This window comes from Bufo gargarizans, chromosome 2 (assembly GCF_014858855.1).
Source record: "Bufo gargarizans isolate SCDJY-AF-19 chromosome 2, ASM1485885v1, whole genome shotgun sequence".
Classification (NCBI taxonomy): Eukaryota; Metazoa; Chordata; class Amphibia; order Anura; family Bufonidae; genus Bufo; species Bufo gargarizans.
In genome coordinates this window covers 722954133-722979111 of record NC_058081.1, presented here as the reverse complement: position 1 = coordinate 722979111, position 24979 = coordinate 722954133, and the positions used below count along the sequence as shown (strand labels likewise).

The window sequence follows — 24979 nt, the reverse complement described above, 5'->3', positions numbered from 1 at the left end:
GTCCGTCTTTTGAGGGTGGCCTGCCCCCTGAACTGTGACCTCCACAGAACACTGCTCCCTTAAAAGTGTTATCCACAGTGCCCTGCCCCTTTAAATCTGACCTGCTACAGTGAAGAAAAATGGCTGGGTTGCTATTGAAACCTGGTGTAAAAATGTGTCTATGTAGAGACAAAGAACATGCGAGCTTCGAAGGACCTGCAAGCTTCTATTGACTGATAAGGGACATGTGACCGTGTGTATGGCGGTTGGGATATGAAGTTGGGATATGAAGAAAAAGACCTGTAGGCTTCTATTGGCTAATGTGGGCCATGTGATGTGCCATATTTGTATTTTTTGGAAATATCTCAAGAATGGTACGTGCTAGAGAGCTGAGACCCGGTCTAAAACCTTCCCGGACACCTGATGTACCCGTGTGACAAATTTTGGGATTGTAAATGCGACGGTGTGGATTCCTTTAGTGGACATACACACACATACTAGTGATGAGTAGCATAGCCAATATTCGTATTTGCGATATATCCCAAATTTTGGGCCTAATAGTCGCCATAAATTTGTAAATTCTAAAATTAGTGATCTCCAGTCATTATTTTCTTGATTGTGAAAACTGGCAATCAGAAAATTTGAGATATGGAAATTTGCGATACGAAATTTTGTGATCAATAATAGTCCTAAAGTCAAAGATATTGCTGCCTTCTCATTGGCCCACAAGCAAGAAGCAGTGAGGGATCATGGATACTGATGAAAAAAAATCTAGAATATTCGCAAGTACGAAGATATAGCACTACATTCTAGATATTCGCCAATTCTCGAAGTGCCGATATTCGCAATAAAAATTTGCGATTAGAATATTCACAATCAACACTAACACATATATATATGGTACACTCAGCTTTATATATTAAATGTTACTATGTTACTATTTTCACAAACCTGAGGGCTTCAACCGTTTCAGTATCTTACCATCTAATCACTCAACATGTCAATTAAGATAATGTAAGACCATAAGGCTACACACCCATGAGAGACTTAAAACGGTATATCAGAAGATATTATATGTTTTCAGTAATTATGCCAGCTATAGAGTAGACAGATAATGATCTACCATCTCTTCAAAAGTAACAGGTAGGGTATCATCTTCTAATTCTAAAGTAAATTCTCTTTCGATGAATGGTACGGCCATCTTGACACAATCACTAATAGAAATCACTGACTACAGATTGACCAAAGGACTGAAGTGTAGACTAGGCCCTGGTTTTAGATCTGAAGTTACCCTGCAAATATGCAAGTGAGGCTTTACTATAATGATAGAGTTGCCTTTGCTGAAGTTGCACTCAAGCTTTAGTCCTCACTCTTGCCAAAGCCCCCATCCCCTGACAGAGGCTGATGAAATTATGTCCTTACTGCCTGGTCTTGTCAATCAGCAGTATGAAGGCAAGGCAGACAAGGGAGATTGGGAGCAAAATTTACAACGTAATTGCACTAAAACCTCATTCATGTATTGCTAAAAAAAACTGCATTTCTTTGCAGGGGAACCACAGATCTAGTGTACAAACCAAGGGCAGCGTTGTAATCAGGCGAGGACAACTGATTTCTCACTATCCTTGGTTAAACAGGGATATCACTTGTGACAGACTACCTTTAATATTGTTATTAAAAATGAGACAAAATATACAAAGCAAACATGAAATAGGACAAAAACGTAATTTTGAGAACAGGAATCTGAAAAATTTAAATTTAAGAATTGAAGGGAATCTGTCACATAGTTTTTTACTAATCAAACTACGGCTACTTTCACATCTGCGTTGTGCTGTCCGGTTTTGACATCCGGCACATGGTCTCAAAACCGCAGCACAACGCTTCCGTTTTGTCCCCATTCATTGTCAATGAGGACATAACTGAAAAAAACTGAACGTGGTGCACCAGAATGCATTCCGTTCCGGTTTGTTGCATTCCAATACCGGGCACAAAATTGCAAAGTTTTTTGTGTGCGGCATGAGATACTGATCAAGACGGATCCGGCACCAAAAACCATGTAAGTCAATGATATCGAATCCGTCACCCATTGACTTTCAATGGTTTAAGTGCCAAATCTTTATTTTCGATATAATACAACCAGATCCATTCTGAACGGATGCAGCCAATTATATTATTAAAACTGAAGCTTTTTTACTGTGGTTTTGAGAGTCTCTGTCGGGTCTCAACACCGGACAGCAAAAACGCAGATATGAAAGTAGTCTACCAGCAATGACCTTCAGACATTTGTGCATGTATGCTACACATACCTTTAGGTCTTTTAGCTCTTTTAATACTTTCAAAAACCAGCCCAAAGTGCCCAGCAGGGCCGGAATTGCTTTTGAAAGTGCCCAAGCCTGAGCCCTTTCCCACTGTTTGCTCCTCCCCTCTTCACTTATTTCATAACAATTATGCATAGCTTCTCTACTGTGGAGAGGCGAGGAGCAAGCAAATGGTAAGGGCGGCAGGCTTGGGCACTTTCAAAAGGAAAGCCGGCCTGTTGGGCACTTGGGAGACCTTTTTCAAAGTATTAAAAGTGGTTTTCCTGGACATTCGGTAAAGATCCAAAAGACATAAAGGTACAGTATGTGTAGCATGATTGCACAAAGGTCTGAAGGTCATTGCTGGCAGTTAGAGTAGTAAAAACTTTGTGACAGATTCTGTCTCTACTAGTGTTTATCGAGCACCGTAGTGCTCGGGTGCTCGGGTAGAACACATCAGGATGCTTGGGTGCTCTACAGAGCATCCGAGCACAATCGAAGTCAATGGGAGAACCAGAGCATTAAACCAGGCACCCCCTGCTCTGAAGAGGGGATAGTGTCTGGTTCATAGTAAAAGGTCAGAAATTGATGGAAACACAACTGAAATGGTTTGGGAAAAGCATAAGGAGGATGTCTTGGACTCCCAGGTCGCTGCTGGGAACGATGTTGTCCGAGTAGTATGCCACTTTTACAGACTGACAATAATACGCACAAAACCGACGATAAAATTGATTTTAGAGGAAAAATTTTGTTAGTAAACATTATTTCCTGTATATCTACTTGTATATAAAGTACAAGTACTGCCAAAAATTAAAAGGAAGAGGCACTCCGATACAACCTGTATATCACATAATGGAGGGCATAATTCACATTGTGGTACAATTGTTCAGATAGTGGGACTCCTACACTCATAAAGCCTATGCACTAAGTGAAAGGGCTGCCAAGAATTGCAAGGAATATGCACTCCAATACACCCTTTATTACACATAAAGGAGGGCATCATACACACTGTTGAAAAATTATGATGGCCTGCTGGTGACCCTCAAAAACATTAGGAGCAAGGGCCTGCTGGTGACCCTCTAAAACATTAGGGGCGAGGGCCTGCTGCTGATCTGACCATCTAAAACATTAGGGGTGAGGGTCTGCTGTTGAGCTGACTCTCTAAAACATTAGTGGCGAGGGCCTGCTGCTGATCTGACCATCGAAAAAATTATGCTTGAGGGCCTGCTGCTGAGCTGAACATCAAAAATATTATTGGCGAGTGCCTGCTGGTGATCTGACCATCGAAAACATTAGGGGTGTGGGTCTGCTGCTGAGCTAACTCTCTAAAACATTAGGGGTGAGTGCCTGCTGCTGATCTGACCATCGAAAAAATTATGGGCGAGTGCCTGCTGATGAGCTGACCCTCTAAAAGATTATAGGCGAGGGCAGCTTAAAAAGCATGTTGATATGATGGAGGAGGAGGACAAGAAAAGGAAGATTGAACCATATACCCTTTTTTGTGGTGGAAGGGGTGCATGGAAATACAGTGTATTCAATACACCATAAAATGCACATTTAAAGGTACTTTATGTACAGCCGCTTTCCTCTGGTGGAGTAGAGAAGTCAGGGGCAATCCAGGCCTTGTTCATTTTTATAAGAGTCAACCTGTCAGCATTTTCAGTTTACAGGAGGATATGCTTATCAGTTATTATGCCCCCAGCAGCACTAAATACACGTCCTGACAAAACAATGGCGGCAGGGCAGGCCAGCACCTCTAAGGTATAGAGTGCCAGTTTGTGCTATGTGTCCAGCTTGGACACCCAATAATTGTAAGGCACAGAGGGATCATTGAGGACGCTGACACGGTCTGCTATTTACTCCTTCACCATCTTCCAAAATGTTTCCTTCCTTGTGACACTAGGCCATGCGTCACTGTGAGGGTGCTGGTGGGGTGTCATGAAACTGTCCCAGGCCTTGGAGAGTGTTGCCCTGCTTCTGTTGGAACTGCTGTGTGGTCCCCTTGTCTCACCTCCTCCGTTGCCCAAGGAACTACTTACTCTGCCGCCAGCGTTGTCAGCTGGGAATTTTTGAAGCAATTTTTCCACAAGGACCTTCTGGTATTGCACCTTTTTACTAGTCCTCTCCACCACAGGAATGAGGGATGAGAAGTTCCCTTTGTAGCGGTGGTCGAGAAGGGTGAACAACCAGTAATTGCTGTTGTCCGAAATGTGTATAAACCGAGGGTCACGGAAAAGGCAGCCTAACATAAAGTCAATCATGTGTGCCAGAGAACCAAGAGGCAAGACTTCACTGTCCTCATCAGGAAGATGACTCTCAATCTCCTCATCCTCTTACTCCTCTTCGGCCCATCCACGCTGAACAGAAGGAATATACCTGCAATGGGTACTACCCTCTGTAGCAAGGGCAACCGTCTCCTGCTCCTCCTCCTCCTCATCATCATCATCAATTCGCGCTGAGAAGACAAACTGAGAGTGGTCTCGCTATAACGCTGTGTAATGTCTTCCCCCATTTCCACCTCTTCCACATGCAAAGTGTTGGCCTTAATTGTGAGCAGCGAGCATTTGAGTAGACACAGAAGTGGGATGGTTACGCTGATAACAGCGTTATCTCCGCTCACCATCTGTGTTGATTCCTCAAAGTTACGTAAAACCTCACAGAGGTTAGACATCCATGCCCACTCGTTGCTTGTGAAGAGCGGAAGCTGACTGACAAGGCGACGACCATCTTGCAACTGGTAATCCACTACTGCCCTTTGCTGCTCACAAAGCCTGGCGTACATGTGGAACGTCGAGTTCCAGCGCGTGCTGACGTTGCACAACAGTCAGTGAGCTGGCAATTGCAAGAGCTGCTGCAGCATTGACAGACCGGTGGAAGCTGTCAATGACTTGCGGAAATGGGCACACAAGCAGCGCACCTTCACCAGTAGCTCAGGCAAATTGGGGTAGGTTTTGAGAAACCGCTGAACCACTGCGTTGAATACATGGGCTAGGCATGGTATGTGTGTGAGCTTGCCGAGCTACAAAGCTGCAACCAAGTTACGGCCATTATCAGACACAACCATGCCTGGATGTAGGTTGAGTGGCGAGAGCCACAGCTCAGTCTGGTCCTTGATACACTGCCACAGCTCTGCGGCGATGTGCTGTTTGTCACCTAAGCAGATCAGTTTAAGCACGGCCTGTTGACGCTTCCCCACTGCAGTGGTACACTGCTTTTAGCTACTCACTGATGGCTGACTGGTGTTGCAAAATGATAATTCAGAGGTGGCAGTGGAGTAGGAGGCGTCGGCGGAGAAGTGGGGTTTGTAGCCACTAACGTTGGTGGTGGTGGTAACCCTGCTGGAAGCAGGGCCCCCAATCCTAGGCATCGGTAGCACCTGTGCCATCCCAGGGTATGACTCGCTCCCGGCCTCCACAACGTTCACCCAGTGTGCCGTCAGGGAAATGTACCGTCCCTGGCCAAAAGCACTTGTCCATGTGTCAGTCGTTAGGTGGACCTTCGCAGTAACTGCATTGGTCAGGGCACGTGTGATGTTACGGGACACATTCTGGTGTAAGGCGGATATGGCACATCTTGAAAAATAGTGGCGGCTGGGGACTGTGTAACGAGGGACGGCCGCCGACATCAGGCTGTGGAAAGCCTCGGTGTCCACAAGCCTAAATGGCAACATTTCCAGGGCCAGGTGGATGGCTGGGTATTTGAGCTTGTGTTCAAAAGCCTGGTGTATGGACATTTGTACGCTGCACTGGGACACAGAAGTGGATGTGCAAGCTGATGGTGCTTGTGAAAGTCCAGGTGCAAGATGAGAGGCAGCTGGGCCTGCGTCTTGGACAAGGGATTGGCCAGCATGTATCACAGGGGAAGAGGAGGCAGTGGTGTGACCCGCTTACACCGATTGTGGACCCAGGCGTTCGGCCCACCTATTAGGGTGCTTTGATGCCATGTAGCATATCATGCTGGTGGTGGTGAGGTTGCTAGTGTTCACGCCCCTGCTCATTTTGGTACTGCACAGGTTGGAAATTACAATTCTTTTATCGTCCGTACAATCCTCAAAAAAGCACCAGACTGCGGAACCCTTACCCCTTGGAAAGGGAGATTGACGCAAGGGGGTGCTCCGGGGAACAGTTGGCCCACCTTCTCCCTTTTGCCACCTCACTGCCTCTTCCAGCCTGTTGCAGTGCTGCGGATCCCTCCCCCTCTGTACTGCTGTCCTCGCTCGGCTTGCCACCTTCCCTGGTTGGGTAAGTGACTTCATCGTCCACCACCTCCTCTTCCACTTCCTCACTCTGGTTATCCTTGACTTGACTTGACCTAATAACAACCTCAGTTATTGACAACTGTGTCTTATCCTCATAATCAACCTCTTGAGACACTAATTGCCGTTGAGTTATTTGCAACTGTGTCTCATCATCATCATCCCCCTCTTGAAACAATAATTGCCATTCCCCACCATTATCTTCTTGTGACTGTGGATGCTCCAGAGTTTGGGAATCAGGGCACAATATCTCCTCATGTACCTCTTCAAGTGGGTTTGTTGAAAGGTCCAAATCAAGCAATGGCGATGAAAAGAGCTCCTCGGAATATCCGAGTGTGGGATCACTTGTTTGCCAAGACTCTCCATGGTGGGAGGAAAAAGGATCATGGTGAGGATTGTGTTGACCAGACTCTTGGCTACTGAGACTGGACTTGGTGGAAGACAGGGTGCTGCTTAACTGACTGGAAGCATTATCTGCTGCAATCCAAAGGGCCACCTAATCACACTGGTCTGATTTCGAGATACTTGTCCTGCGCCGCCCTGCAAACTGGGACATGAAGCTAGGTATCATGGATGTTTGTTTTTCTTGTGTGCTCTGGCAGCAGGCACAGTTTCACCGCACCCAGGGCCACGGCCTCTGCGTGCACCATCAGCAGTACGGCTACTTCCCCGTCCCTTACTGCTCGCCTTTTTCATATTAAATGTTATATATGATTGAAAGTATGTCACACGTACAGTAGCATAGGATTTTTAAGTGTATGCACAAATAAGATACAGGGAATGTCACAGGTATTTTTGGATACAGAGACGTTACACAGGAGATGTACCACAGATAATGTCGCTGCTGTCACCAGTAGTGTTGAGCGCGAATATTCTAATTGCGAATTTTTTTCTCGAATATCGCAATTTTGCGAATATTTAGAATATCGTTCTATATATTTGCGAAATCGAATATTCAATTTTTTTTTTACTGCTCCAGTCAGTGCCCGTTGCCGCTTCTGCCGACTTCCGTGCTTATGGAGCGTCCCCATCACCATGGGAACGTCTCCATATACTAGAATGTACTGTCGGATTTGAGAATTACGCTGACATCGCAATTCGATTAATTCAAGTTATAATAATCGAATTGCGATTTCTACTTAACACTGCTATATTCCATATTCGTTCATTCTAGCCTAATATGTAATATAGCAGTGCTAAGTTGTAATCGCAATCCGATTAATTCAAGTTTTTATAATCGAATTGCGATTTCTACTTGTACGTATATTCTTAATATTGCTCTAACTTCGTCTTTTAGAATATTCGTAATATTCTAAAAGATGAAGTTAGAGCAATATTAAGAATATACCTAAAAAGTTGAAATCGCAATTCGATTATTTCAAGTTATAATAATCGAATTGCGATTTCAACTTCTTATGAGTGACGTAATTGTGTCACGTGACATGTGCCCTGGTTTTGGTTTCGGTTTTGCATTGCTTCCAGTGGAGTTTTCTGTCTTAAAATTGTCGATCGAAAATGGGCAAAATTCGATTTCAAAAGGATGAAGAAGAAATTATTCTCACTGTAAGTAATATTGTATTACAGCACTGTATTTTATTTCATATTGCATGCATGTCAGAACAATATTTAGCATTAGCAACACTCGACCTACAGCTTTAGGCTACTTTCACACTTGCGTTCGGAGCGGATCCGCTCCTATAATGCAGACGATGGGATCCGTTCAGAACAGATCCGTCTGCATTATATTTAAGAAAAAAGTCTAAGTCCAATTTGTAGTCAGACGGATCCGTCCTGACTTTACATTGAAAGTCAATGGGGACGGATCTGTTTGAAATTGAGCCATATTGTGTCAACGTCAAACGGATCCGTCCCCATTGTAGATTGAGTGTATGCAAATATTTTATTTTTATTTTTTCCGTTCACATAGCTATATGAGGCCTTTTTTTTTGCGGTACAAGATGCATTTTTTATGCCACCATTTAATTGACCATGTTTTGCATTCGAAAAAAAATGTTATATGTAAAATTGGGAAAGGGTGGGGATTCAAACTTTTAATATAGTGGTGTTTATTAAACTTTATTTACTTTTTTTTTTTTACAGCAATTAGCCCCCATAGGGGTCTCGTACATGGGATCTTTTGATCCCGTCTCCTATTCACGATAATAGAGATCTATTACGGTCAATAGGATTCTTACACACTCCATTCTGCGCTGTGCCTCGTGCATAGCTCAGTATGGAGAAAGCCATGGCCGTGTCACGGACGGTGTACAGGAAACAAGGCAAAGCAACATGTATAAACGACTCTCTGGATCCAAAAACTAAGGAACCAAGGGAGACCCCTGCAGAAGACCTGGCACTTTCCCTGGCTGCTCAGCCTATGCAAAGATCCGAATGGTGGAGGTTTGCATATCCACGAACCTTGACTATAAAGCCCTGAGCACCCTACAATAGTGAGGGGACACGACCACCGGCTCCCTACACAAGATACGGAGGGAGTCAGGGTCACCTGGGATCCAGCAAACAGGAAATAACAGATAAAGACAGAGCCAGCGTGCACACACACTCCAGGAAGTAGTATAAGCCGCCCAGAAAAGCCTTCTGGGGAAGAATTTAAAGGGAAGCAATTAGTCCAACACATGACAGCTGAGAGAGGCTAACGAGAGGAGGAGCTGAATACCACAACACAGAAACTCAAGGAGGAGGTTCTGAAAGGCCTCTGTCAGAGCTTCTCAGCTGTCTGGTTGTGACAGGCCGGCCTGAATAGCTTCAGCAGCGTCCATGCTGCCATGGCAACCGATCGGAGCCCCGCGATCTCACTGCAGGGGCGCCGATTGGAAGGAAGATGGAGGCGCATCACGTCACAGGTGCCGCACTGAGCCTTGATCGCGGCACCCGAGGGGTTGAATGGCAGGGGCGGCGCGATCGCCGCTTCCTGCTAGTGCGGCCGGATGTCGGCTGTATCATATAGCCGGCAGATCGTGCGTATGGAGCGGCTCACTGCAGAGGCCCGCTCCATACATCCCCTGTCACGCAATGACATACCTTTACGTCATAATGTGTGAAGGGGTTAAAGGCGTAACTACTTTTTGATTGTTTTTTTTGTGGATATTTCTTTGAATATTTGTATAATAAAAAAATTGTGATGATATGCTTTCATCTTTATCCTTCAGCGCTTTCTGGAGCGGGGATATCCTTGGACCAGCAAGAGGGTCGAAAAAGAGGCCATTGTGTGGTCTGTCCGGGCCCAATTAAAATTAAAAACCGGCATATGGCGTGACCCCAAGGCCATACAAAAAAAGTTTTGTGACCTGAAGCGGCTACACAAAGAAAAGGTCGATGAGTACAGTCGGCGATTACGCCCAGGTACAACGCTTACATGATTGTTGTATCTCTCTCTACAACACTCAGTAATGTATACATTCAGGTATGCTGCTAATCCGTACAGATGTAGTAGGGTTAACACACAACCTCTTAACTCATCACCTAATCCTGAAACACAAGGTATTTTTAAAATATCTTAACACATTTAATTGCATGAAGTTTACATAACGCGTCTCATAAAGCCTGTGTGTTACCTCTGCTACATCCGTGTTTCATCCCTTTTATAATACCTGTTGTGAAATGTACAAAATCATCCGGTTTCATCATACATCTCTACCTCGCTGAGATTGTATTTATATAGTTATACACATAGCGCGGTACTGATGTATGATGTCACCGGATGATTTCATACGTTTCACACGTTTATATCTACATAAATTGCAAACATCATTCAGCATTCCGGTCAACGTCCCCGACCATTACATACATCCCCTACTTAATTTGCATGGGATTCAAGAGATTATATAAATATATATGTTCCGCAAAAACTATAAAACGCAACCATCGATTTAAACGAAACTTGGTATACACATCCCTTGCTACCTGGAAATAAATCTTGCAGGGTCTCGGCTCTCTACAACGTACACGAGATTCCAAAAAAATGACCTGTATTATCCAATACAAGCCTGCCAGCATTTCACTTACCCTGGGTTCACACCTGAGCGTTCTGAAAGGAGCGCTCTGTATGCGCGATTGTACCGGCGTTTACAATCGCGCATACAGAGACAAGCGAACGCCCATTGTCACGCGTTCCCGAAAGCCTATGTACAGGAACGCGCGACAAAACGCCCCAAAGAAGCTCAAGAACTTTTTTGAGCGTAGGGCGTTTTTCAGCACGTTCAAACGCACTGTAAAACGCTCAAGTGTGAACCAGGGCCATAGGGAATCATTGGTTTTCATGTGTTGAGCGTTTTACAGAGCGTTTGAACGCGCTGTAAAACGCTCAGGTGTGAACCCAGCATAAAATCCTAACTGCCAATTGACGGGAGCTGTGGAGTTCACAGTTAAAGGGGCGTTCACCGTGAAAGTCACTGTGTATTAGGGCTGGTCACCATCAAAGTCACTGTTAAAGGGGCGGTCACCGTCAAAGTGACACTTAAAGGGGACACTTTAAGCCTCCTTCTAATTATAAAGTTACCGTGAAAACTAAATCTACAGATCTTCAAAATGCGGCTTAGCAGACAGTATAACGCTGGCAGCCACAGAAAATTATATACCCAACATAACACCATCCAATAACCCGTCATCTAATTTCCAAACTGCTGTTTGCTTTACCTAAGCATCCAATACCCAGTCACAATACCCTATAGGGCACCTTCCTAACAAATCCCATGTTACCTCATCCTACCTTGTAAGACTTCATTCATAGTTTCATCTAACACCAAATCATGTGAAATCAAACATAGGGGTAATCATTATCCCATCCAGATCCCACCATAGATTAATTTGTGTACTGTTAGCTTTTTTTTTTTTCTGCTTTGCTTGTTTATCTTGTTATTTTTAAAAAATGTGTTCATTACAGGGGTGCCTCTCCCGAAAGTGCGCCCTAAGCGCTCGAATAAGAAGAAGGTGGTGGAAGCAAGAGCAATAAAACAAATATTCTAAAAGACGAAGTTAGAGCTATATTGAGAATATTCGTAAAATACACATATAGTTTGTAATTTAGCTAATATACTAATATAGTAATTTTTTTAACAGTGTACATATTTTACTAAACTTAAGTTCATAAGAGACACTAGTTTAGCTAAATTACAATCTATATGTGTATTTTACGAAAATTCGTAATATTGCTCTAACTTCGTCTTAACAGTGTACATATTTTACTAAACTTAAGTTCATAAGAGGCACTAGTTTAGCTAAATTACAATCTATATGTGTATTTTACGAAAATTCGTAATATTGCTCTAACTTCGTCTTTTAGAATATTACGAATATTCTAAAAGACGAAGTTAGAGCAATATTAAGAATATTCGTAAAATACACATATAGCCTAGCCATAGTCAATTAGTCATAGGAACGTTGCCTAAGAAAATATCGCAATACGCGATTAATTAAATCGCATATTAATCGCGATAATTGGATTAATTACGAATATTAGATTTCGACGAATATAACACGAATATTCAATCGAATATTCGCGAAATATCGCAAAATCGAAAATGGCACCTCCCGCTCATTACTAGTCACCAGCGGCTAATATAAAATTACAGGGAATGTCACAGGTATTTGGGATGTGGAAACGTTACACAGGAGATGTACCGCAGTAATGTTGCTGCTATCACCAGTGGCTAATCAAAAATTACAGGGCATATCACAGGTATTTGGGAATGCGGAAACATTACAGAGGAGATGCACCGCAGATAATGTTGCTGCTGTCACCAGCGGCTAATAAAAAATTACTGGGAATTTAACAAGTATTTTGGATGCGGAAACGTTACAGAGGACTGGGAGATGTACAGCAGATATATCGCTGCTGTCACCAGCGGCTAATAAAAAATCACAGGAAATGTCACAGGTATTTGGGATGTGGAAACGTTATACAGAAGATGTACCGTCTACTGAAACAGGACACTGGATGTCACAGATATTTGTAGGATGCGCACACGTTACACAGGAGATGTAGCGCAGATAATGTCGCTATCTGCAGCGGTCAAACAATTGCAAGCCATTTAGCGCAGGTTGCGCTTCAATATATATATTGCTGCCACACAGAACAATAGTCCTTAAAAGGACTTTTGGGTCTCTAACAAGATTTTAAACTAAAATATTCCAATTTCACTCCCTACACTATCTGTCCCTTCTTCAGCACAGCTCTCCCTGATTAACACGTGTCATCGGGTGCTACAGGTCCTTCTAAAAAAAATTAGCATATTGTGATAAAGTTCATTATTTTCTGTAATGTACTGATAAACATTAGACTTTCATATATTTTAGATTCATTACACACAACTGAAGTATTCAAGCCTTTTATTGTTTTAATATTGATGATTTTGGCATACAGCTCATGAAAACCCAAAAATTCCTATCTAAAAAAATTAGCATATTTCATCCGACCAATAAAAGAAAAGTGTTTTTAATACAAAAAAGTCAACCTTCAAATAATTATGTTCAGTTATGCACTCAATACTTGGTCGGGAATCCTTTTGCAGAAATGACTGCTTCAATGCGGCGTGGCATGGAGGCAATCAGCCTGTGGCACTGCTGAGGTGTTATGGAGGCCCAGGATGCTTCAATAGCGGCCTTAAGCTCATCCAGAGTGTTGGGTCTTGCGTCTCTCAACTTTCTCTTCCCAATATCCCACAGATTCTCTATGGGGTTCAGGTCAGGAGAGTTGGCAGGCCAATTGAGCACAGTAATACCACGGTCAGCAAACCATTTACCAGTGGTTTTGGCACTGTGAGCAGGTGCCAGGTCGTGCTGAAAAATGAAATCTTCATCTCCATAAAGCTTTTCAGCAGATGGAAGTGCTCCAAAATCTCCTGATAGCGGCTGCATTGACCCTGCCCTTGATAAAACACAGTGGGCCAACACCAGCAGCTGACATGGCACCCCAGACCATCACTGACTGTGGGTACTTGACACTGGACTTCAGGCATTTTGGCATTTCCCTCTCCCCAGTCTTCCTCCAGACTCTGGCACCATGATTTCCGAATGACATGCAACAGTCCAGTGCTGCTTCTCTGTAGCCCAGGTCAGGCGCTTCTGCCGCTGTTTCTGGTTCAAAAGTGGCTTGACCTGGGGAATGCGGCACCTGTAGCCCATTTCCTGCACACGCCTGTACACGGTGGCTCTGGATGTTTCTACTCCAGACTCAGTCCACTGCTTACGCAGGTCCCCCAAGGTCTGGAATCGGTCCTTCTCCACAATCTTCCTCAGGGTCCGGTCACCTCTTCTCATTGTGCAGCGTTTTCTGCCACACTTTTTCCTTCCCACAGACTTCCCACTGAGGTGCCTTGATACAGCACTCTGGGAACAGCCTATTCGTTCAGAAATTTCTTTCTGTGTCTTACCCTCTTGCTTGAGGGTGTCAATGATGGCCTTCTGGACAGCAGTCAGGTCGGCAGTCTTACCCATCATTGCGGTTTTGAGTAATGAACCAGGCTGGGAGTTTTTAAAAGCCTCAGGAATCTTTTGCAGGTGTTTAGAGTTAATTCAGATGATTAGGTTAATAGCTCGTTTAGAGAACCTTTTCATGATATGCTAATTTTTTTAGATAGGAATTTTGGGTTTTCATGAGCTGTGGCCAAAATCATCAATATTAAAACAATAAAAGGCTTGAACTACTTCAGTTGTGTGTAATGAATCTAAAATATATGAAAGTCTAATGTTTATCAGTACATTACAGAAAATAATGAACTTTATCACAATATGCTAATTTTTTTAGAAGGACCTGTATATATATATCGATGACGCGTTCCGGCCAGCCAATCACTGTAATGCCAGTAACCAACATGGCTACGGCATTACAGTGAAGGGCAGTGCTTACCTGCACGTTTATCGGCTGTGTAGCAGCCAACAAATGTGCGGGGAGGAGACTCGAGCATTGCGCTCAAGGAGATGCGGTATTCGGCCGAATACCGCAATGTACCGAGCATGCTCAATAAACACTAGTCTCTACTCTTTTAGGATGAAAAGTAGAATCTTCTTCTCATTTAACAGTCTGGCAGGTGTTTTTTCTTCTTTTTGACTCCACAAAACTCAGCCCCTTTGAACTGCAAGAATTGCTCTTGTCAAGGAACTCTTAACCAATGTTTGACATATATTTATGTTGGGAGGTGTTGGGGGCAGCCCGTAGTATTGCAGCCCATGCCCGCCTATGTCCTATTGTTCTTTAGACTTTCTTACCCTTCTGCTCCTTTCCAGCAGCTGGGTCTCGCTCACCCTCTGCTACCTTACCCAGGACCCAGAACTTGTGTCTTGTGCTGCCATCTCCGGACGGGCTTCTCTGCCTGTAGGGTGTTTACACTTCCTGGCTCTTAAAGGGCCAAAATACACATATCATAATCCAGCGTATGGCTGGCCGTCCCTAGGTTTTTAAGACACTATCCCGAGTGGGAGGGTGCCTGAGATTTAGGTATTCTAGCTTACTAGTGCTAGTGAATGTGTGCTTCTCTATGTCTGCATATGTACTGAATTTTGACTATTTACAGACTCTGTCCCTCCACTAACTGCCCTGACATCTGTCTGTTTACACTCATCTACCTGCCGTGACCTCGGACTTGTTTTATAGATACACACAAACTTTTCCATGCCTAGCCTGTAACCTAACTACAAGTATTGCCTGTTCTGTTAGTGCTTTGCACCAGAGACTCTGACTCCTGTGGATCAGCTGTTAACTTCACTAGTACTATTCCAAGAGGTAGCAGCTTGATGGCTCCTCCGCATCAAAGACCAGATCCCTGTATAGGGTTTAGAGGGTGAAAATCAGTGGACTGCCAGGACAACACCCTTAGGTCTAGATCTAAGCCAATATTGTTGGTTGGCACAATGGTTTTACGCCAACTGTCCGTTACACAGATTCACAGATTAGACTTGTTCAACCTAAAATATCAAGTCTAAACCTGCTATTTTTGTGGGAAAGAGGGGGCCCACATTCAGGTCTAATTCATCTGTGCTATATATTTGTTAGAGTAACACAGTGTGGTTACCTATTAGACCAGCCAAGTTTGGGAATAAAAGAATGCAAATGAGCGCTTAACAAGTTCTGCCTCTAATCCCACCAGATGTAAGGCAGCTATCCCTTTTTTCCCAGAATTCCAGAGGACCATGTATGGCCTATAAGTCTTCACATGCTGATTAAGGCACTGTCATGGAACCATGAACCAGACGCACAACAGAGATAGGTGGAATAAGAAGGCTTTATTGAAAATCAAGCCGTAGCTAAAGTCCAAACGGATGGCTAAACTGAAGCAGGGTCTTGCGTAGACGGAGGTCAGGAACCAGGAGGGTAGTCAGACGTAGCCAGGATCAGGAACCAACGGGGTAGTCAGACGAAGCCAGGATCGGGAACCAACGGGGTAGTCAGACGAGGCCAGGATCAGGAACCAGAAGCAGCAGCAGTCTTTGAAGCATGTGCACACAGGAGGACCAAGCAAGGAACTGAAGCCACAGACCTTCTATATATATGAGCTAGGCATCCAGCTCCTCCCAGTGGGAAGGAGGAGCCGCAGGGTGGGAGGCTACAAGAAACCCAGAAACCAAGATGGCCGCCAGCACATGTCAAACGAAGGAGAACAGTGAGAAGGTAAGACCATGACAGTACCTCCCCCTCAAGGGCCCCTCCTCCGCGGAGTAAGGAACGGTTTCAGAGGGAAGCGTGCGTGGAAGGCTCGGAGCAACGCAGGAGCATGGACATCTGTGGAGGGAACCCAGGAACGCTCCTCTGGACCATAACCACGCCAATGGACCAAAAACTGCAACCGACCGCGGACCAGGCGTGAGTCCAGGATATTGCTCACCTCATATTCCTCACGATTGCCCACTTGGACCGGACGGGGCCGAGGAACCGAGGAAGTGAAACGATTACACACCAATGGCTTCAACAGGGAGACATGAAACACGTTGGAGATCCGCATGCCAGGAGGAAGCGCAAGGGCATAGGCTACCGGGTTTACCCTGTGAAGCACTCGGAAGGGACCAACAAAGCGAGGCGCCAGCTTGGGAGTGGGCACTCGAAGGTTGAGGTTGCGGGTGGACAACCATACACGGTCTCCGACCTGGTAGGAAGGAGCGGGCGCTCGTCTGCGATTAGCCTGGAGTCTCTGGCGTTGCGCAGAGACCTCAAGGGACCTCTGGATCTGTACCCAAGAAGTACGTAGGACGGAAAGGTGATCCTCCACAGCCGGAGTATCCTGGGGAGAGAATACCTCCGGTAACACGGCAGGTTGGAACCCATAATTGGCCATGAAGGGAGACGTCCCAGAGGAAGAGTTCACCGCCGTGTTCCTGGCAAACTCAGCCCAAGGCAGGAGGTCAACCCAATTGTCTTGGTGATCGGAGACATAGCAACGAAGGAATTGCTCCAAGGCCTGATTGGATCGTTCTGCGGCCCCATTGGACTGAGGGTGGTAGGCCGAGGAGAAAGAGAGATGAATCCCCAACTGGGAGCAAAAGGCGCGCCAGAACCTGGACACAAACTGACTCCCCCGATCCGACACAATCTCCTTGGGCAAACCGTGCAACCGGAAGACCTCCCTGGCAAAAATCGAGGCCAACTCTTGTGCAGAGGGTAACTTCTTGAGAGGAACACAGTGGCACATTTTGGAAAACCGATCCACAATCATGAGAATGACCGTATGGCCTCGGGATGCAGGAAGGTCCACAATGAAATCCATCCCCAGGTGTGACCATGGACGCTCCCCGGTGGCTATGGGTTGCAAAAGGCCCAACGGAAGGTGCCGAGGGGACTTACTCTGGGCACAAACGGAGCATGCCGCTACATATGCGGCGATGTCGGAACGTAGAGAAGGCCACCAGAACAGACGTGAAACCGCCCAGGACAGCTGATTCTTTCCAGGGTGCCCCGCGGCCTTGGAGTTATGGTAGGTTCGCAACAACCGAGTGCGCAACTCCTCAGGCACAAAACATCTGCCGTTGGGTCTCCCAGAGGGAGCACCAGATTGAGCCGCCAAAATCTGCTCACCCAGAGGAGAGGTCAGGCTGGTGCGAATAGCAGCCAGGATCTGATTCGGGGGTATGACCGTAGTCGGAATCGACTCCTCCCCGGACAGCTCGGAGTACTGCCGTGATAAGGCATCCGCTCTGATGTTCTTGGAGCCGGGTAGGTAGGAGACCACGTAATTAAAACGTGACAAGAACAGAGCCCATCTGGCCTGACGCTGGTGTCAATCTCTTGGCCTCAGAGAGGTAGGTCAGATTCTTGTGGTCCGTCAGGATGAGAACCGGAACCACCGAGCCCTCGAGCAAGTGCCTCCATTCTTTAAGGGCCTGCACGATGGCCAATAACTCCCTGTCACCAATCTGATAGTTGCACTCCGCGGAAGACAGTTTCCGGGAGTAAAACCCACAAGGAAGCAGAGGACCCTCTGGTGTTCTACGCTGAGACAGGAGGGCGCCTACTCCCGTCTCAGACGCGTCCACCTCGAGGACAAAAGGCATCCCAGGGTTGGGATGCGACAGAATCGGAGCCGACACAAAGGCGGACTTTAGAGCCTCAAAAGCTCGGATGGCCTCGAGCGCCCAGACCTGAGGATTACTGCCCTTCCTGGTCAGATCCGTGAGAGGCTTGGCTAGCATGGAAAAGTCCCTGATGAACTTCCGATAATAATTGGCGAAGCCCAAAAAGCGCTGCAGGGCACGAAGCCCACTGGGCTGGGGCCACTGTAAGACAGCCGAAACCTTCTCAGGATCCATGGAGAACCCCTCAGCGGAAATGATGTAACCTAAGAAGGTTACCTGGGATCGGTGAAATTCGCATTTCTCAAGCTTACCGAACAGCTTGTTCTCTCGTAAACGTTGCAACACTCGTCTGACATCCAGAATGTGGGCCTCCATGGATGCAGAATATACCAAGATGTCATCCAAATAGACCACCACACACTGCTGCAACAGGTCACGGAAAACATCGTTGATGAATTCCTGGAAGACTGCGGGCGCATTGCACAACCCAAAGGGCATAACCAAGGATTCATAATGACCGGTCCTGGTGTTAAACGCGGTCTTCCACTCATCGCCCGCCTTGATCCTTACCAGGTTATATGCCGCCCTCAGGTCGAGTTTGGTAAAGACCGTGGCCCCTTTGAGGCGATCGAACAGCTCGGAAATCAAGGGTATCGGGTAAGCGTTCTTGATCGTGATGCGATTGAGACCCCTGTAGTCGATGCAAGGCCTCAACTCACCGCCCTTCTTTTTCACAAAGAAAAATCCAGCCCCTGCCGGGGACGAGGATTTGCGAATGTGTCCGCGTGAAAGCGCCTCCCTCACGTACTCCTCCATGGCCTCATTCTCCGCTACCGACAGTGGATAGACTTTGCCACGAGGAGGAACGGCACCAGATTGTAACTCTATGGCACAATCGTATGGGCGGTGCGGAGGTAGGGCAACCGCACGCACCTTATCGAATACATCCCGGTACTCCTCGTATTCAGGAGGCAACAGAGAGTCCGAGGAAGTACACAGCAACTTGACAGGCCCATGGATGCAACTAGCCCCACACTGCGGTGACCACGAGAGGATCTCGGCCGATCTCCAATCGAAAGTCGGATTATGCTCCTGGAGCCAGGGGTACCCCAAGACCACCGAGTAGTGTGGAGACGAAATAACCTGGAGACAGACCGACTCTCTGTGAACGGCACCAATGGCCATCCCCACTGGAAGGGTCTCCTGAGTCACGTGTGGCGGCAGAAGGGGTCTGCCGTCTATCGCCTCAAGAGCCAGTGGGGAACCTCGAGGCTGCAGAGGAATGGAATTGGCGGCGGCGAACACACTATCAATGAACAAGCCACCAGCACCAGAGTCCACCAACGCCTGGGTCGTCACCGAGCCCCCGACCCAGGAGAGGACAACAGTAATCAGTGGTTTGTCAACACGGGAAACCGGGGACGAGGAGACTCCACCCAAGATCTGCCCCCGACAGGATCTCAGGTGCGAGCGTTTCCCGGACGGTTCGGGCATGCCAACCGAAAATGCCCACCGAGACCACAGTACATGCATCGGCCCTCGCGTCTCCGGAGTACCCTCTCCCCCTCGGACAGGCGAGCAACCCCCAGCTGCATGGGTTGACCCCCAGACCAGTCATCCCCAGGAGGCGTTGGAGGAGAGGGAGGCACGGGTGGGACAGCAAACGTAGGCGCCAATCTGTTAGAAGGCCTCCGCAGGCTCTCCTTAAAGGAAGGTCTCTCCCTGAGTCTGGTGTCAATCAAAATCAGGAAAGAAATAAGGGACTCGAGCTCCACTGGTAGGTCCTTGGCTGCAATCTCATCCTTCAAGGCATCCGAGAGACCATGAGAGAAAGCAGCGACCAGAGCCTCATTATTCCAGCCCACCTCTGCTGCCAGGGTACGAAACTCAATGGCGTATTCAGCTACGGATCGTGAACCCTGTCTGATGGACATAAGGAGCTTCGCAGCAGAGGCAGCACGAGCCGGCACATCGAATACCTTCCGAAGAGAAGCAACAAAACCGGAAAACTCGGCAACCACCGGATTGTTGTTCTCCCATAAAGGGCTGGCCCAGGCCAAGGCCTTGTCCGAGAGCAGCGAGATCAAGAAGCCCACCTTTGATCTCTCAGTAGGAAAGGCATGTGGCAGCAACTCGAAATAAATGGCCACCTGGTTAAGGAAACCTCGGCACTGAGTTGGCTCTCCCCCAAAGCGCTGTGGAAGGGGGGCAGAACCGGTCATACCCCGAAACACCGCAGGTGCAGCAACAGGTGTCGGGGTAGACTCTGGCGCAACAACCGGAGCGGCAGTAGGAGCGGGCCCAGGAGCGACAACCGACCCATCGGCAACGGAAGCTAAATGAGCCGTGCGTTCAAGCAGGGTTTGTAACGCCACAGCGAACCGACCCAACAGGTGATCCTGCTGATCAAGTCTGGCAACCAGCGTAGGTAGCGAGGATGGCCCTGTACCGTCAGAATTCATGGCTTGGTCCTAATGTCATGGAACCATGAACCAGACGTACAACAGAGATAGGTGGAATAAGAAGGCTTTATTGAAAATCAAGCCGTAGCTAAAGTCCAAACGGATGGCTAAACTGAAGCAGGGTCTTGCGTAGACGGAGGTCAGGAACCAGGAGGGTAGTCAGACGTAGCCAGGATCAGGAACCAACGGGGTAGTCAGACGAAGCCAGGATCGGGAACCAACGGGGTAGTCAGACGAGGCCAGGATCAGGAACCAGAAGCAGCAGCAGTCTTTGAAGCATGTGCACACAGGAGGACCAAGCAAGGAACTGAAGCCACAGACCTTCTATATATATGAGCTAGGCATCCAGCTCCTCCCAGTGGGAAGGAGGAGCCGCAGGGTGGGAGGCTACAAGAAACCCAGAAACCAAGATGGCCGCCAGCACATGTCAAACGAAGGAGAACAGTGAGAAGGTAAGACCATGACAGGCACTCTCTATCCCCAAGGAAAATAGGACCGGTTTTTAAGGATTCGATTTCTAGCACAATTGTACATCTTCATATTTTGGTCACTCTGTTGATAGTATAGATTGAATTTGTGTTTTATACTTTGTCTTGTCCAAATTGTATGCCATTCCTGAACTGATATGTTCAAAAACAGAAAAAAAACACTGCAGAACAAGAAACAACTGAGGCAAAATAATGCCTATTATATACTATATTATATGTCTATTATATACTATATTATCTTGCTATTTTGTACATTGTTTCTTAAAGGGGTTGTTTCATCATGGACAATGGGGGTATATCCCCCAGCTGTGGGACCCACGCCTATATCGAGAACGGAGCCCCGCAAGGTGGCTAGAGTACCACCACCAAGCCAGCTACCCATAGAAGTAAATGGGAGTGCTCGGCTATTTTCGCCGGCCCCATAGAAAATGAATGGAGGGCGGCTGCGCATGTGCAATGGGCCCACTGGTCACACCTAGGGGATACCCTTACCCCTCTAGAGGTATCTACGAAATATGTCACTCTTTTTGAGTAAGTAAATGTGACACCAGCTGCGGTAAAGCAGCGGAAGCACAAGGCTCCCTTTGTAAGATGGAAAGTGCCCAAATGTAGGGAGGCCAGAGTGGTGTAAAATTGGCCTCAAAATCCCTAGAAATGATGAATGCACTTGTCACTTTGCTCCTACCTTTAGTTATGGTTTGAATCCCAGATGTGGTGGTCAGAAGCAGTGCAAAGGGGGAGGGTAAACGGAACTTGGATGGTGTAGAATAAAGGTGAGTCCAGACTTGAGTAAACGTTGAACAGTTGCTTTTACTTGTAAGAAATGATAATCCATACAGTTTCCAGTAATTGTATTGGCTTGGTCTCCAGCAGGCTTTAGTAATACTTTGGCTGGCAAACTGTCACTGCAAATAAACTCTTCTCTTCTGTATTCTTTTTGTAACTCTCTCAGCTCAGCTATGTCAGTAGTAATCAATCCTAGGAACTTCTTATCCTGGCAATTAGTACCTCAAGCTTCGACTGCCTTCCCCTAGCAGGGGTTTACAGGAACTCTGCTCACAACCTCTCCCCAGGAGGGGGAAAGCTAGACTGACTAAACCTGCCTAGGCTCCTCCTCTCTTACTGCTGTGCTCCCTCTAGAGGGAGAGAGAATGGACAATCCAGTCCATCCCATGTAGCTAACTCTGCCAAGTATATACTTGACCAGGTTATTACATGAGTAATATAGTTACATAGGAATAAATAGGAATACATATGCACAATTATATGAAATACATTTTATAACATAAGTTAGCCCATAAGAAGTGGTAGCAAGGTGCAAACAGGAGTGGTAATGGCACTCTGGGGCATTACACATGCACAATGCGCTCCCCTTCACTTGCGGGGCACTGTTCTCGATATAGATGCAGGTCCCAGCGGTGAGACCCGCACCTATAAGACAATGGAGGCATATCCTAATGATATGCCCTCATTGTCCATGATGAGACAAATCCCATTATGTAATATATGAGATTAGCTGAACCCTCTCTTACTTCTCCTTAGTTTTCCCAACAATTATTTTGTTTTATTTAATCAGTTCCAAAATATTATTATTTGTGATTTTGCACTAAAACTTTATGGTTCAGTCAGGCTTAAAATTATATTCATTTTACTATATCTGATAAGCGATCAACCAGTGAGTCACACACTGCTTTATGTCACTGCTCGATGTCACTGCTTGATAGACTACAATAAGATTACAACCCCATGAGAGTATTTTAACGGAGATTATGATTATTCTGTTATTCCGTGATAGACTATTGTAGAAGAAACATAACAGTGGATGTGAGAATCTTACCTTCATAAAAGTGAGAGATAGAAGACAATGTAAGGTAAGAAATTAATAGAATTCTATATGAACTGCACATTATTAATAATAACAATATGTCATTAATGAATAACTGAAATTTTAACTTTTGCTATAAAAATGTGGAATTTAACTTATAATTGAATTATTAAATACTTTATAATCAATCATACTTTTTTATTAATAAATTCTATCATCTTTAATAACAATATCTGCATGGAGTTTGTATGTTCTCCCCGTGTTTGCGTGGGTTTTCCCCACACTTCAAAGACATACTGATAGGGAACTTAGATTGTGATCCCCATTGAGGACAGCGTGATGTTAATGTCTGCAAAGCGCTGCAGAATATGTCAGCGCTATATAGGGGTCCATTCACGCGTCCGTGGAATGGGTCCGCATCCGTTCTGCAACTTTGCAGAACAGGTGTGGACCCATTCATTTCCAACACATTGTGCTATCCGCATCCGCATTTTCAGTCCGCGGCTCCATAATTCTGGTCCATGGCTCCCGAAAAAAATGGAACATGTCCTATTCTTGTCCGCAATAGCGGACAAGAATAGGCATTTCTCTAGGGGTGCCGGGCCGGTGTATTGCCGATCCGCTAATACACTACGGATGTGTGAATGGACCCTTAGTGCATAAAATAGATAAAGACTGAACGCTGATGTGAACTCAGCCTTACTGAACATAATTTCTAGTAAAAAGGACGCCCCCCCCCCCAAGGGACAGAAATAAGCATGATTTTTTAATTAAATTAAGTAATTGGGAAGGATGAACAGTACACAAAAATCAATAAATCGGACAATACCTTGAATTTAGCTAAAAGAAAACAGATGTCTACTAAATTCAGTCAAAGAAATGGAGAGGAAAGGAATGTGTCAGGAAAACATAATGATCCTTTATTGATTCAGGAAATGAAACCTTAGGCCTCATGCACACGACCGTTGTTGTGTTCCGTTCCGCAAAATGGGGTTCCGTTGTTCTGTGATCCGTTTCCGTTTTTGTTTCCGTGTGTCTTCCTTTATTTTTGGAGGACTACCAGACATAAAGGAAGGTAACAAAAAAGTCTAAGACAGGTTTGCCATGGAAATGATAGGAATAAAACGGACGCGGATGACAATCTTGTGTGCCTCCGTGTTTTTTAGCTATCCCATTGACTTGAATAAGTCCGCGAACCGTTTTCCGCGGACAAGAATAGGACAGTTTATATTTTTTTGACGGACTGGAACCACGAATCACGGACGCGGATGGCAAACGGTGCACTATCCACATTTTCAACGGCTCCATAGAAATGAATGGGTCCGCACCTGAAACGCTAAGATCGGCGGAACGGACGCAGAAGCAAACAACGGTCGTGTGCATGAGGCCTTAAACTGAGACTTCTAAGAAATTGGCTGCACCCCTATTGGCTGTTTACATCCGATCGAAGGGGAGATTCAGTGGCAGCCATGTAGGCATCCAGAACAACACCGCGGCCAGGGAGCAGGTAAGTATAATCCATACAGTTTTCACCTTCCTGCCCAGGCCATTTTTTGCTAATCTGACATGTGTCAATTTATGTGGTAATAACTTTGGAATGCTTTTATTTATCCAAGCCATTCTGAGATTGTTTACTCGTGACACATTGTACTTCATGACATAAATTTGAGTCAATATATTTCACCTTTATTTATGAAAAAATCCCAATTTTACCAAAAATTTTAAAAATTCACAATTTTCAAAACTTTTAATTTCTCTACTTTTAAAACAGAAAGGGATACCTCACGGGGAATATTAAGTAATAAATATTTGATATGTCTAATTTATGTTTGCATCATTTTGCAAACGTCATTTTATTTTTGGGGATGTTAGAAGGCTTAGATTTTTAGAAGCAATTCAAAAACATTTTTAATTTTTATTTTCCAAAATCCACTTTTTAAGGAGCAGTTAAGGTCTGAAGTCACTTTGTGGGGCTTACATAATAGAAACCACCCATAGATGACCCCATTGTAGAAACTACACCCCTCAAGTTACTCAATACTGATTTTACAAACTTTGTTAACCCTTTAGGTGTTCCACAAGAATTAAAGGAAAATGAAGATGAAATTTCAAAATTTACCTTTTTTGGCAGATTTTCCATTTTAATCCATTTTTTT

The 24979-nt window shown here is 45.6% G+C and overlaps 1 protein-coding gene across 1 annotated transcript in view; it reads left to right on the top strand.

The window, feature by feature from the left end:
• Positions 1-22809: 22809 nt before the first annotated feature.
• The window catches only part of LOC122927124 (C3a anaphylatoxin chemotactic receptor-like), a 44686-nt gene continuing 42516 nt past the window's right edge, over positions 22810-24979 (top strand). The window contains exon 1 of the mRNA XM_044278707.1: positions 22810-22869. The gene's annotated coding sequence lies outside the window, so the exon portion shown is untranslated. The remainder of the gene's footprint in view (positions 22870-24979) is intronic.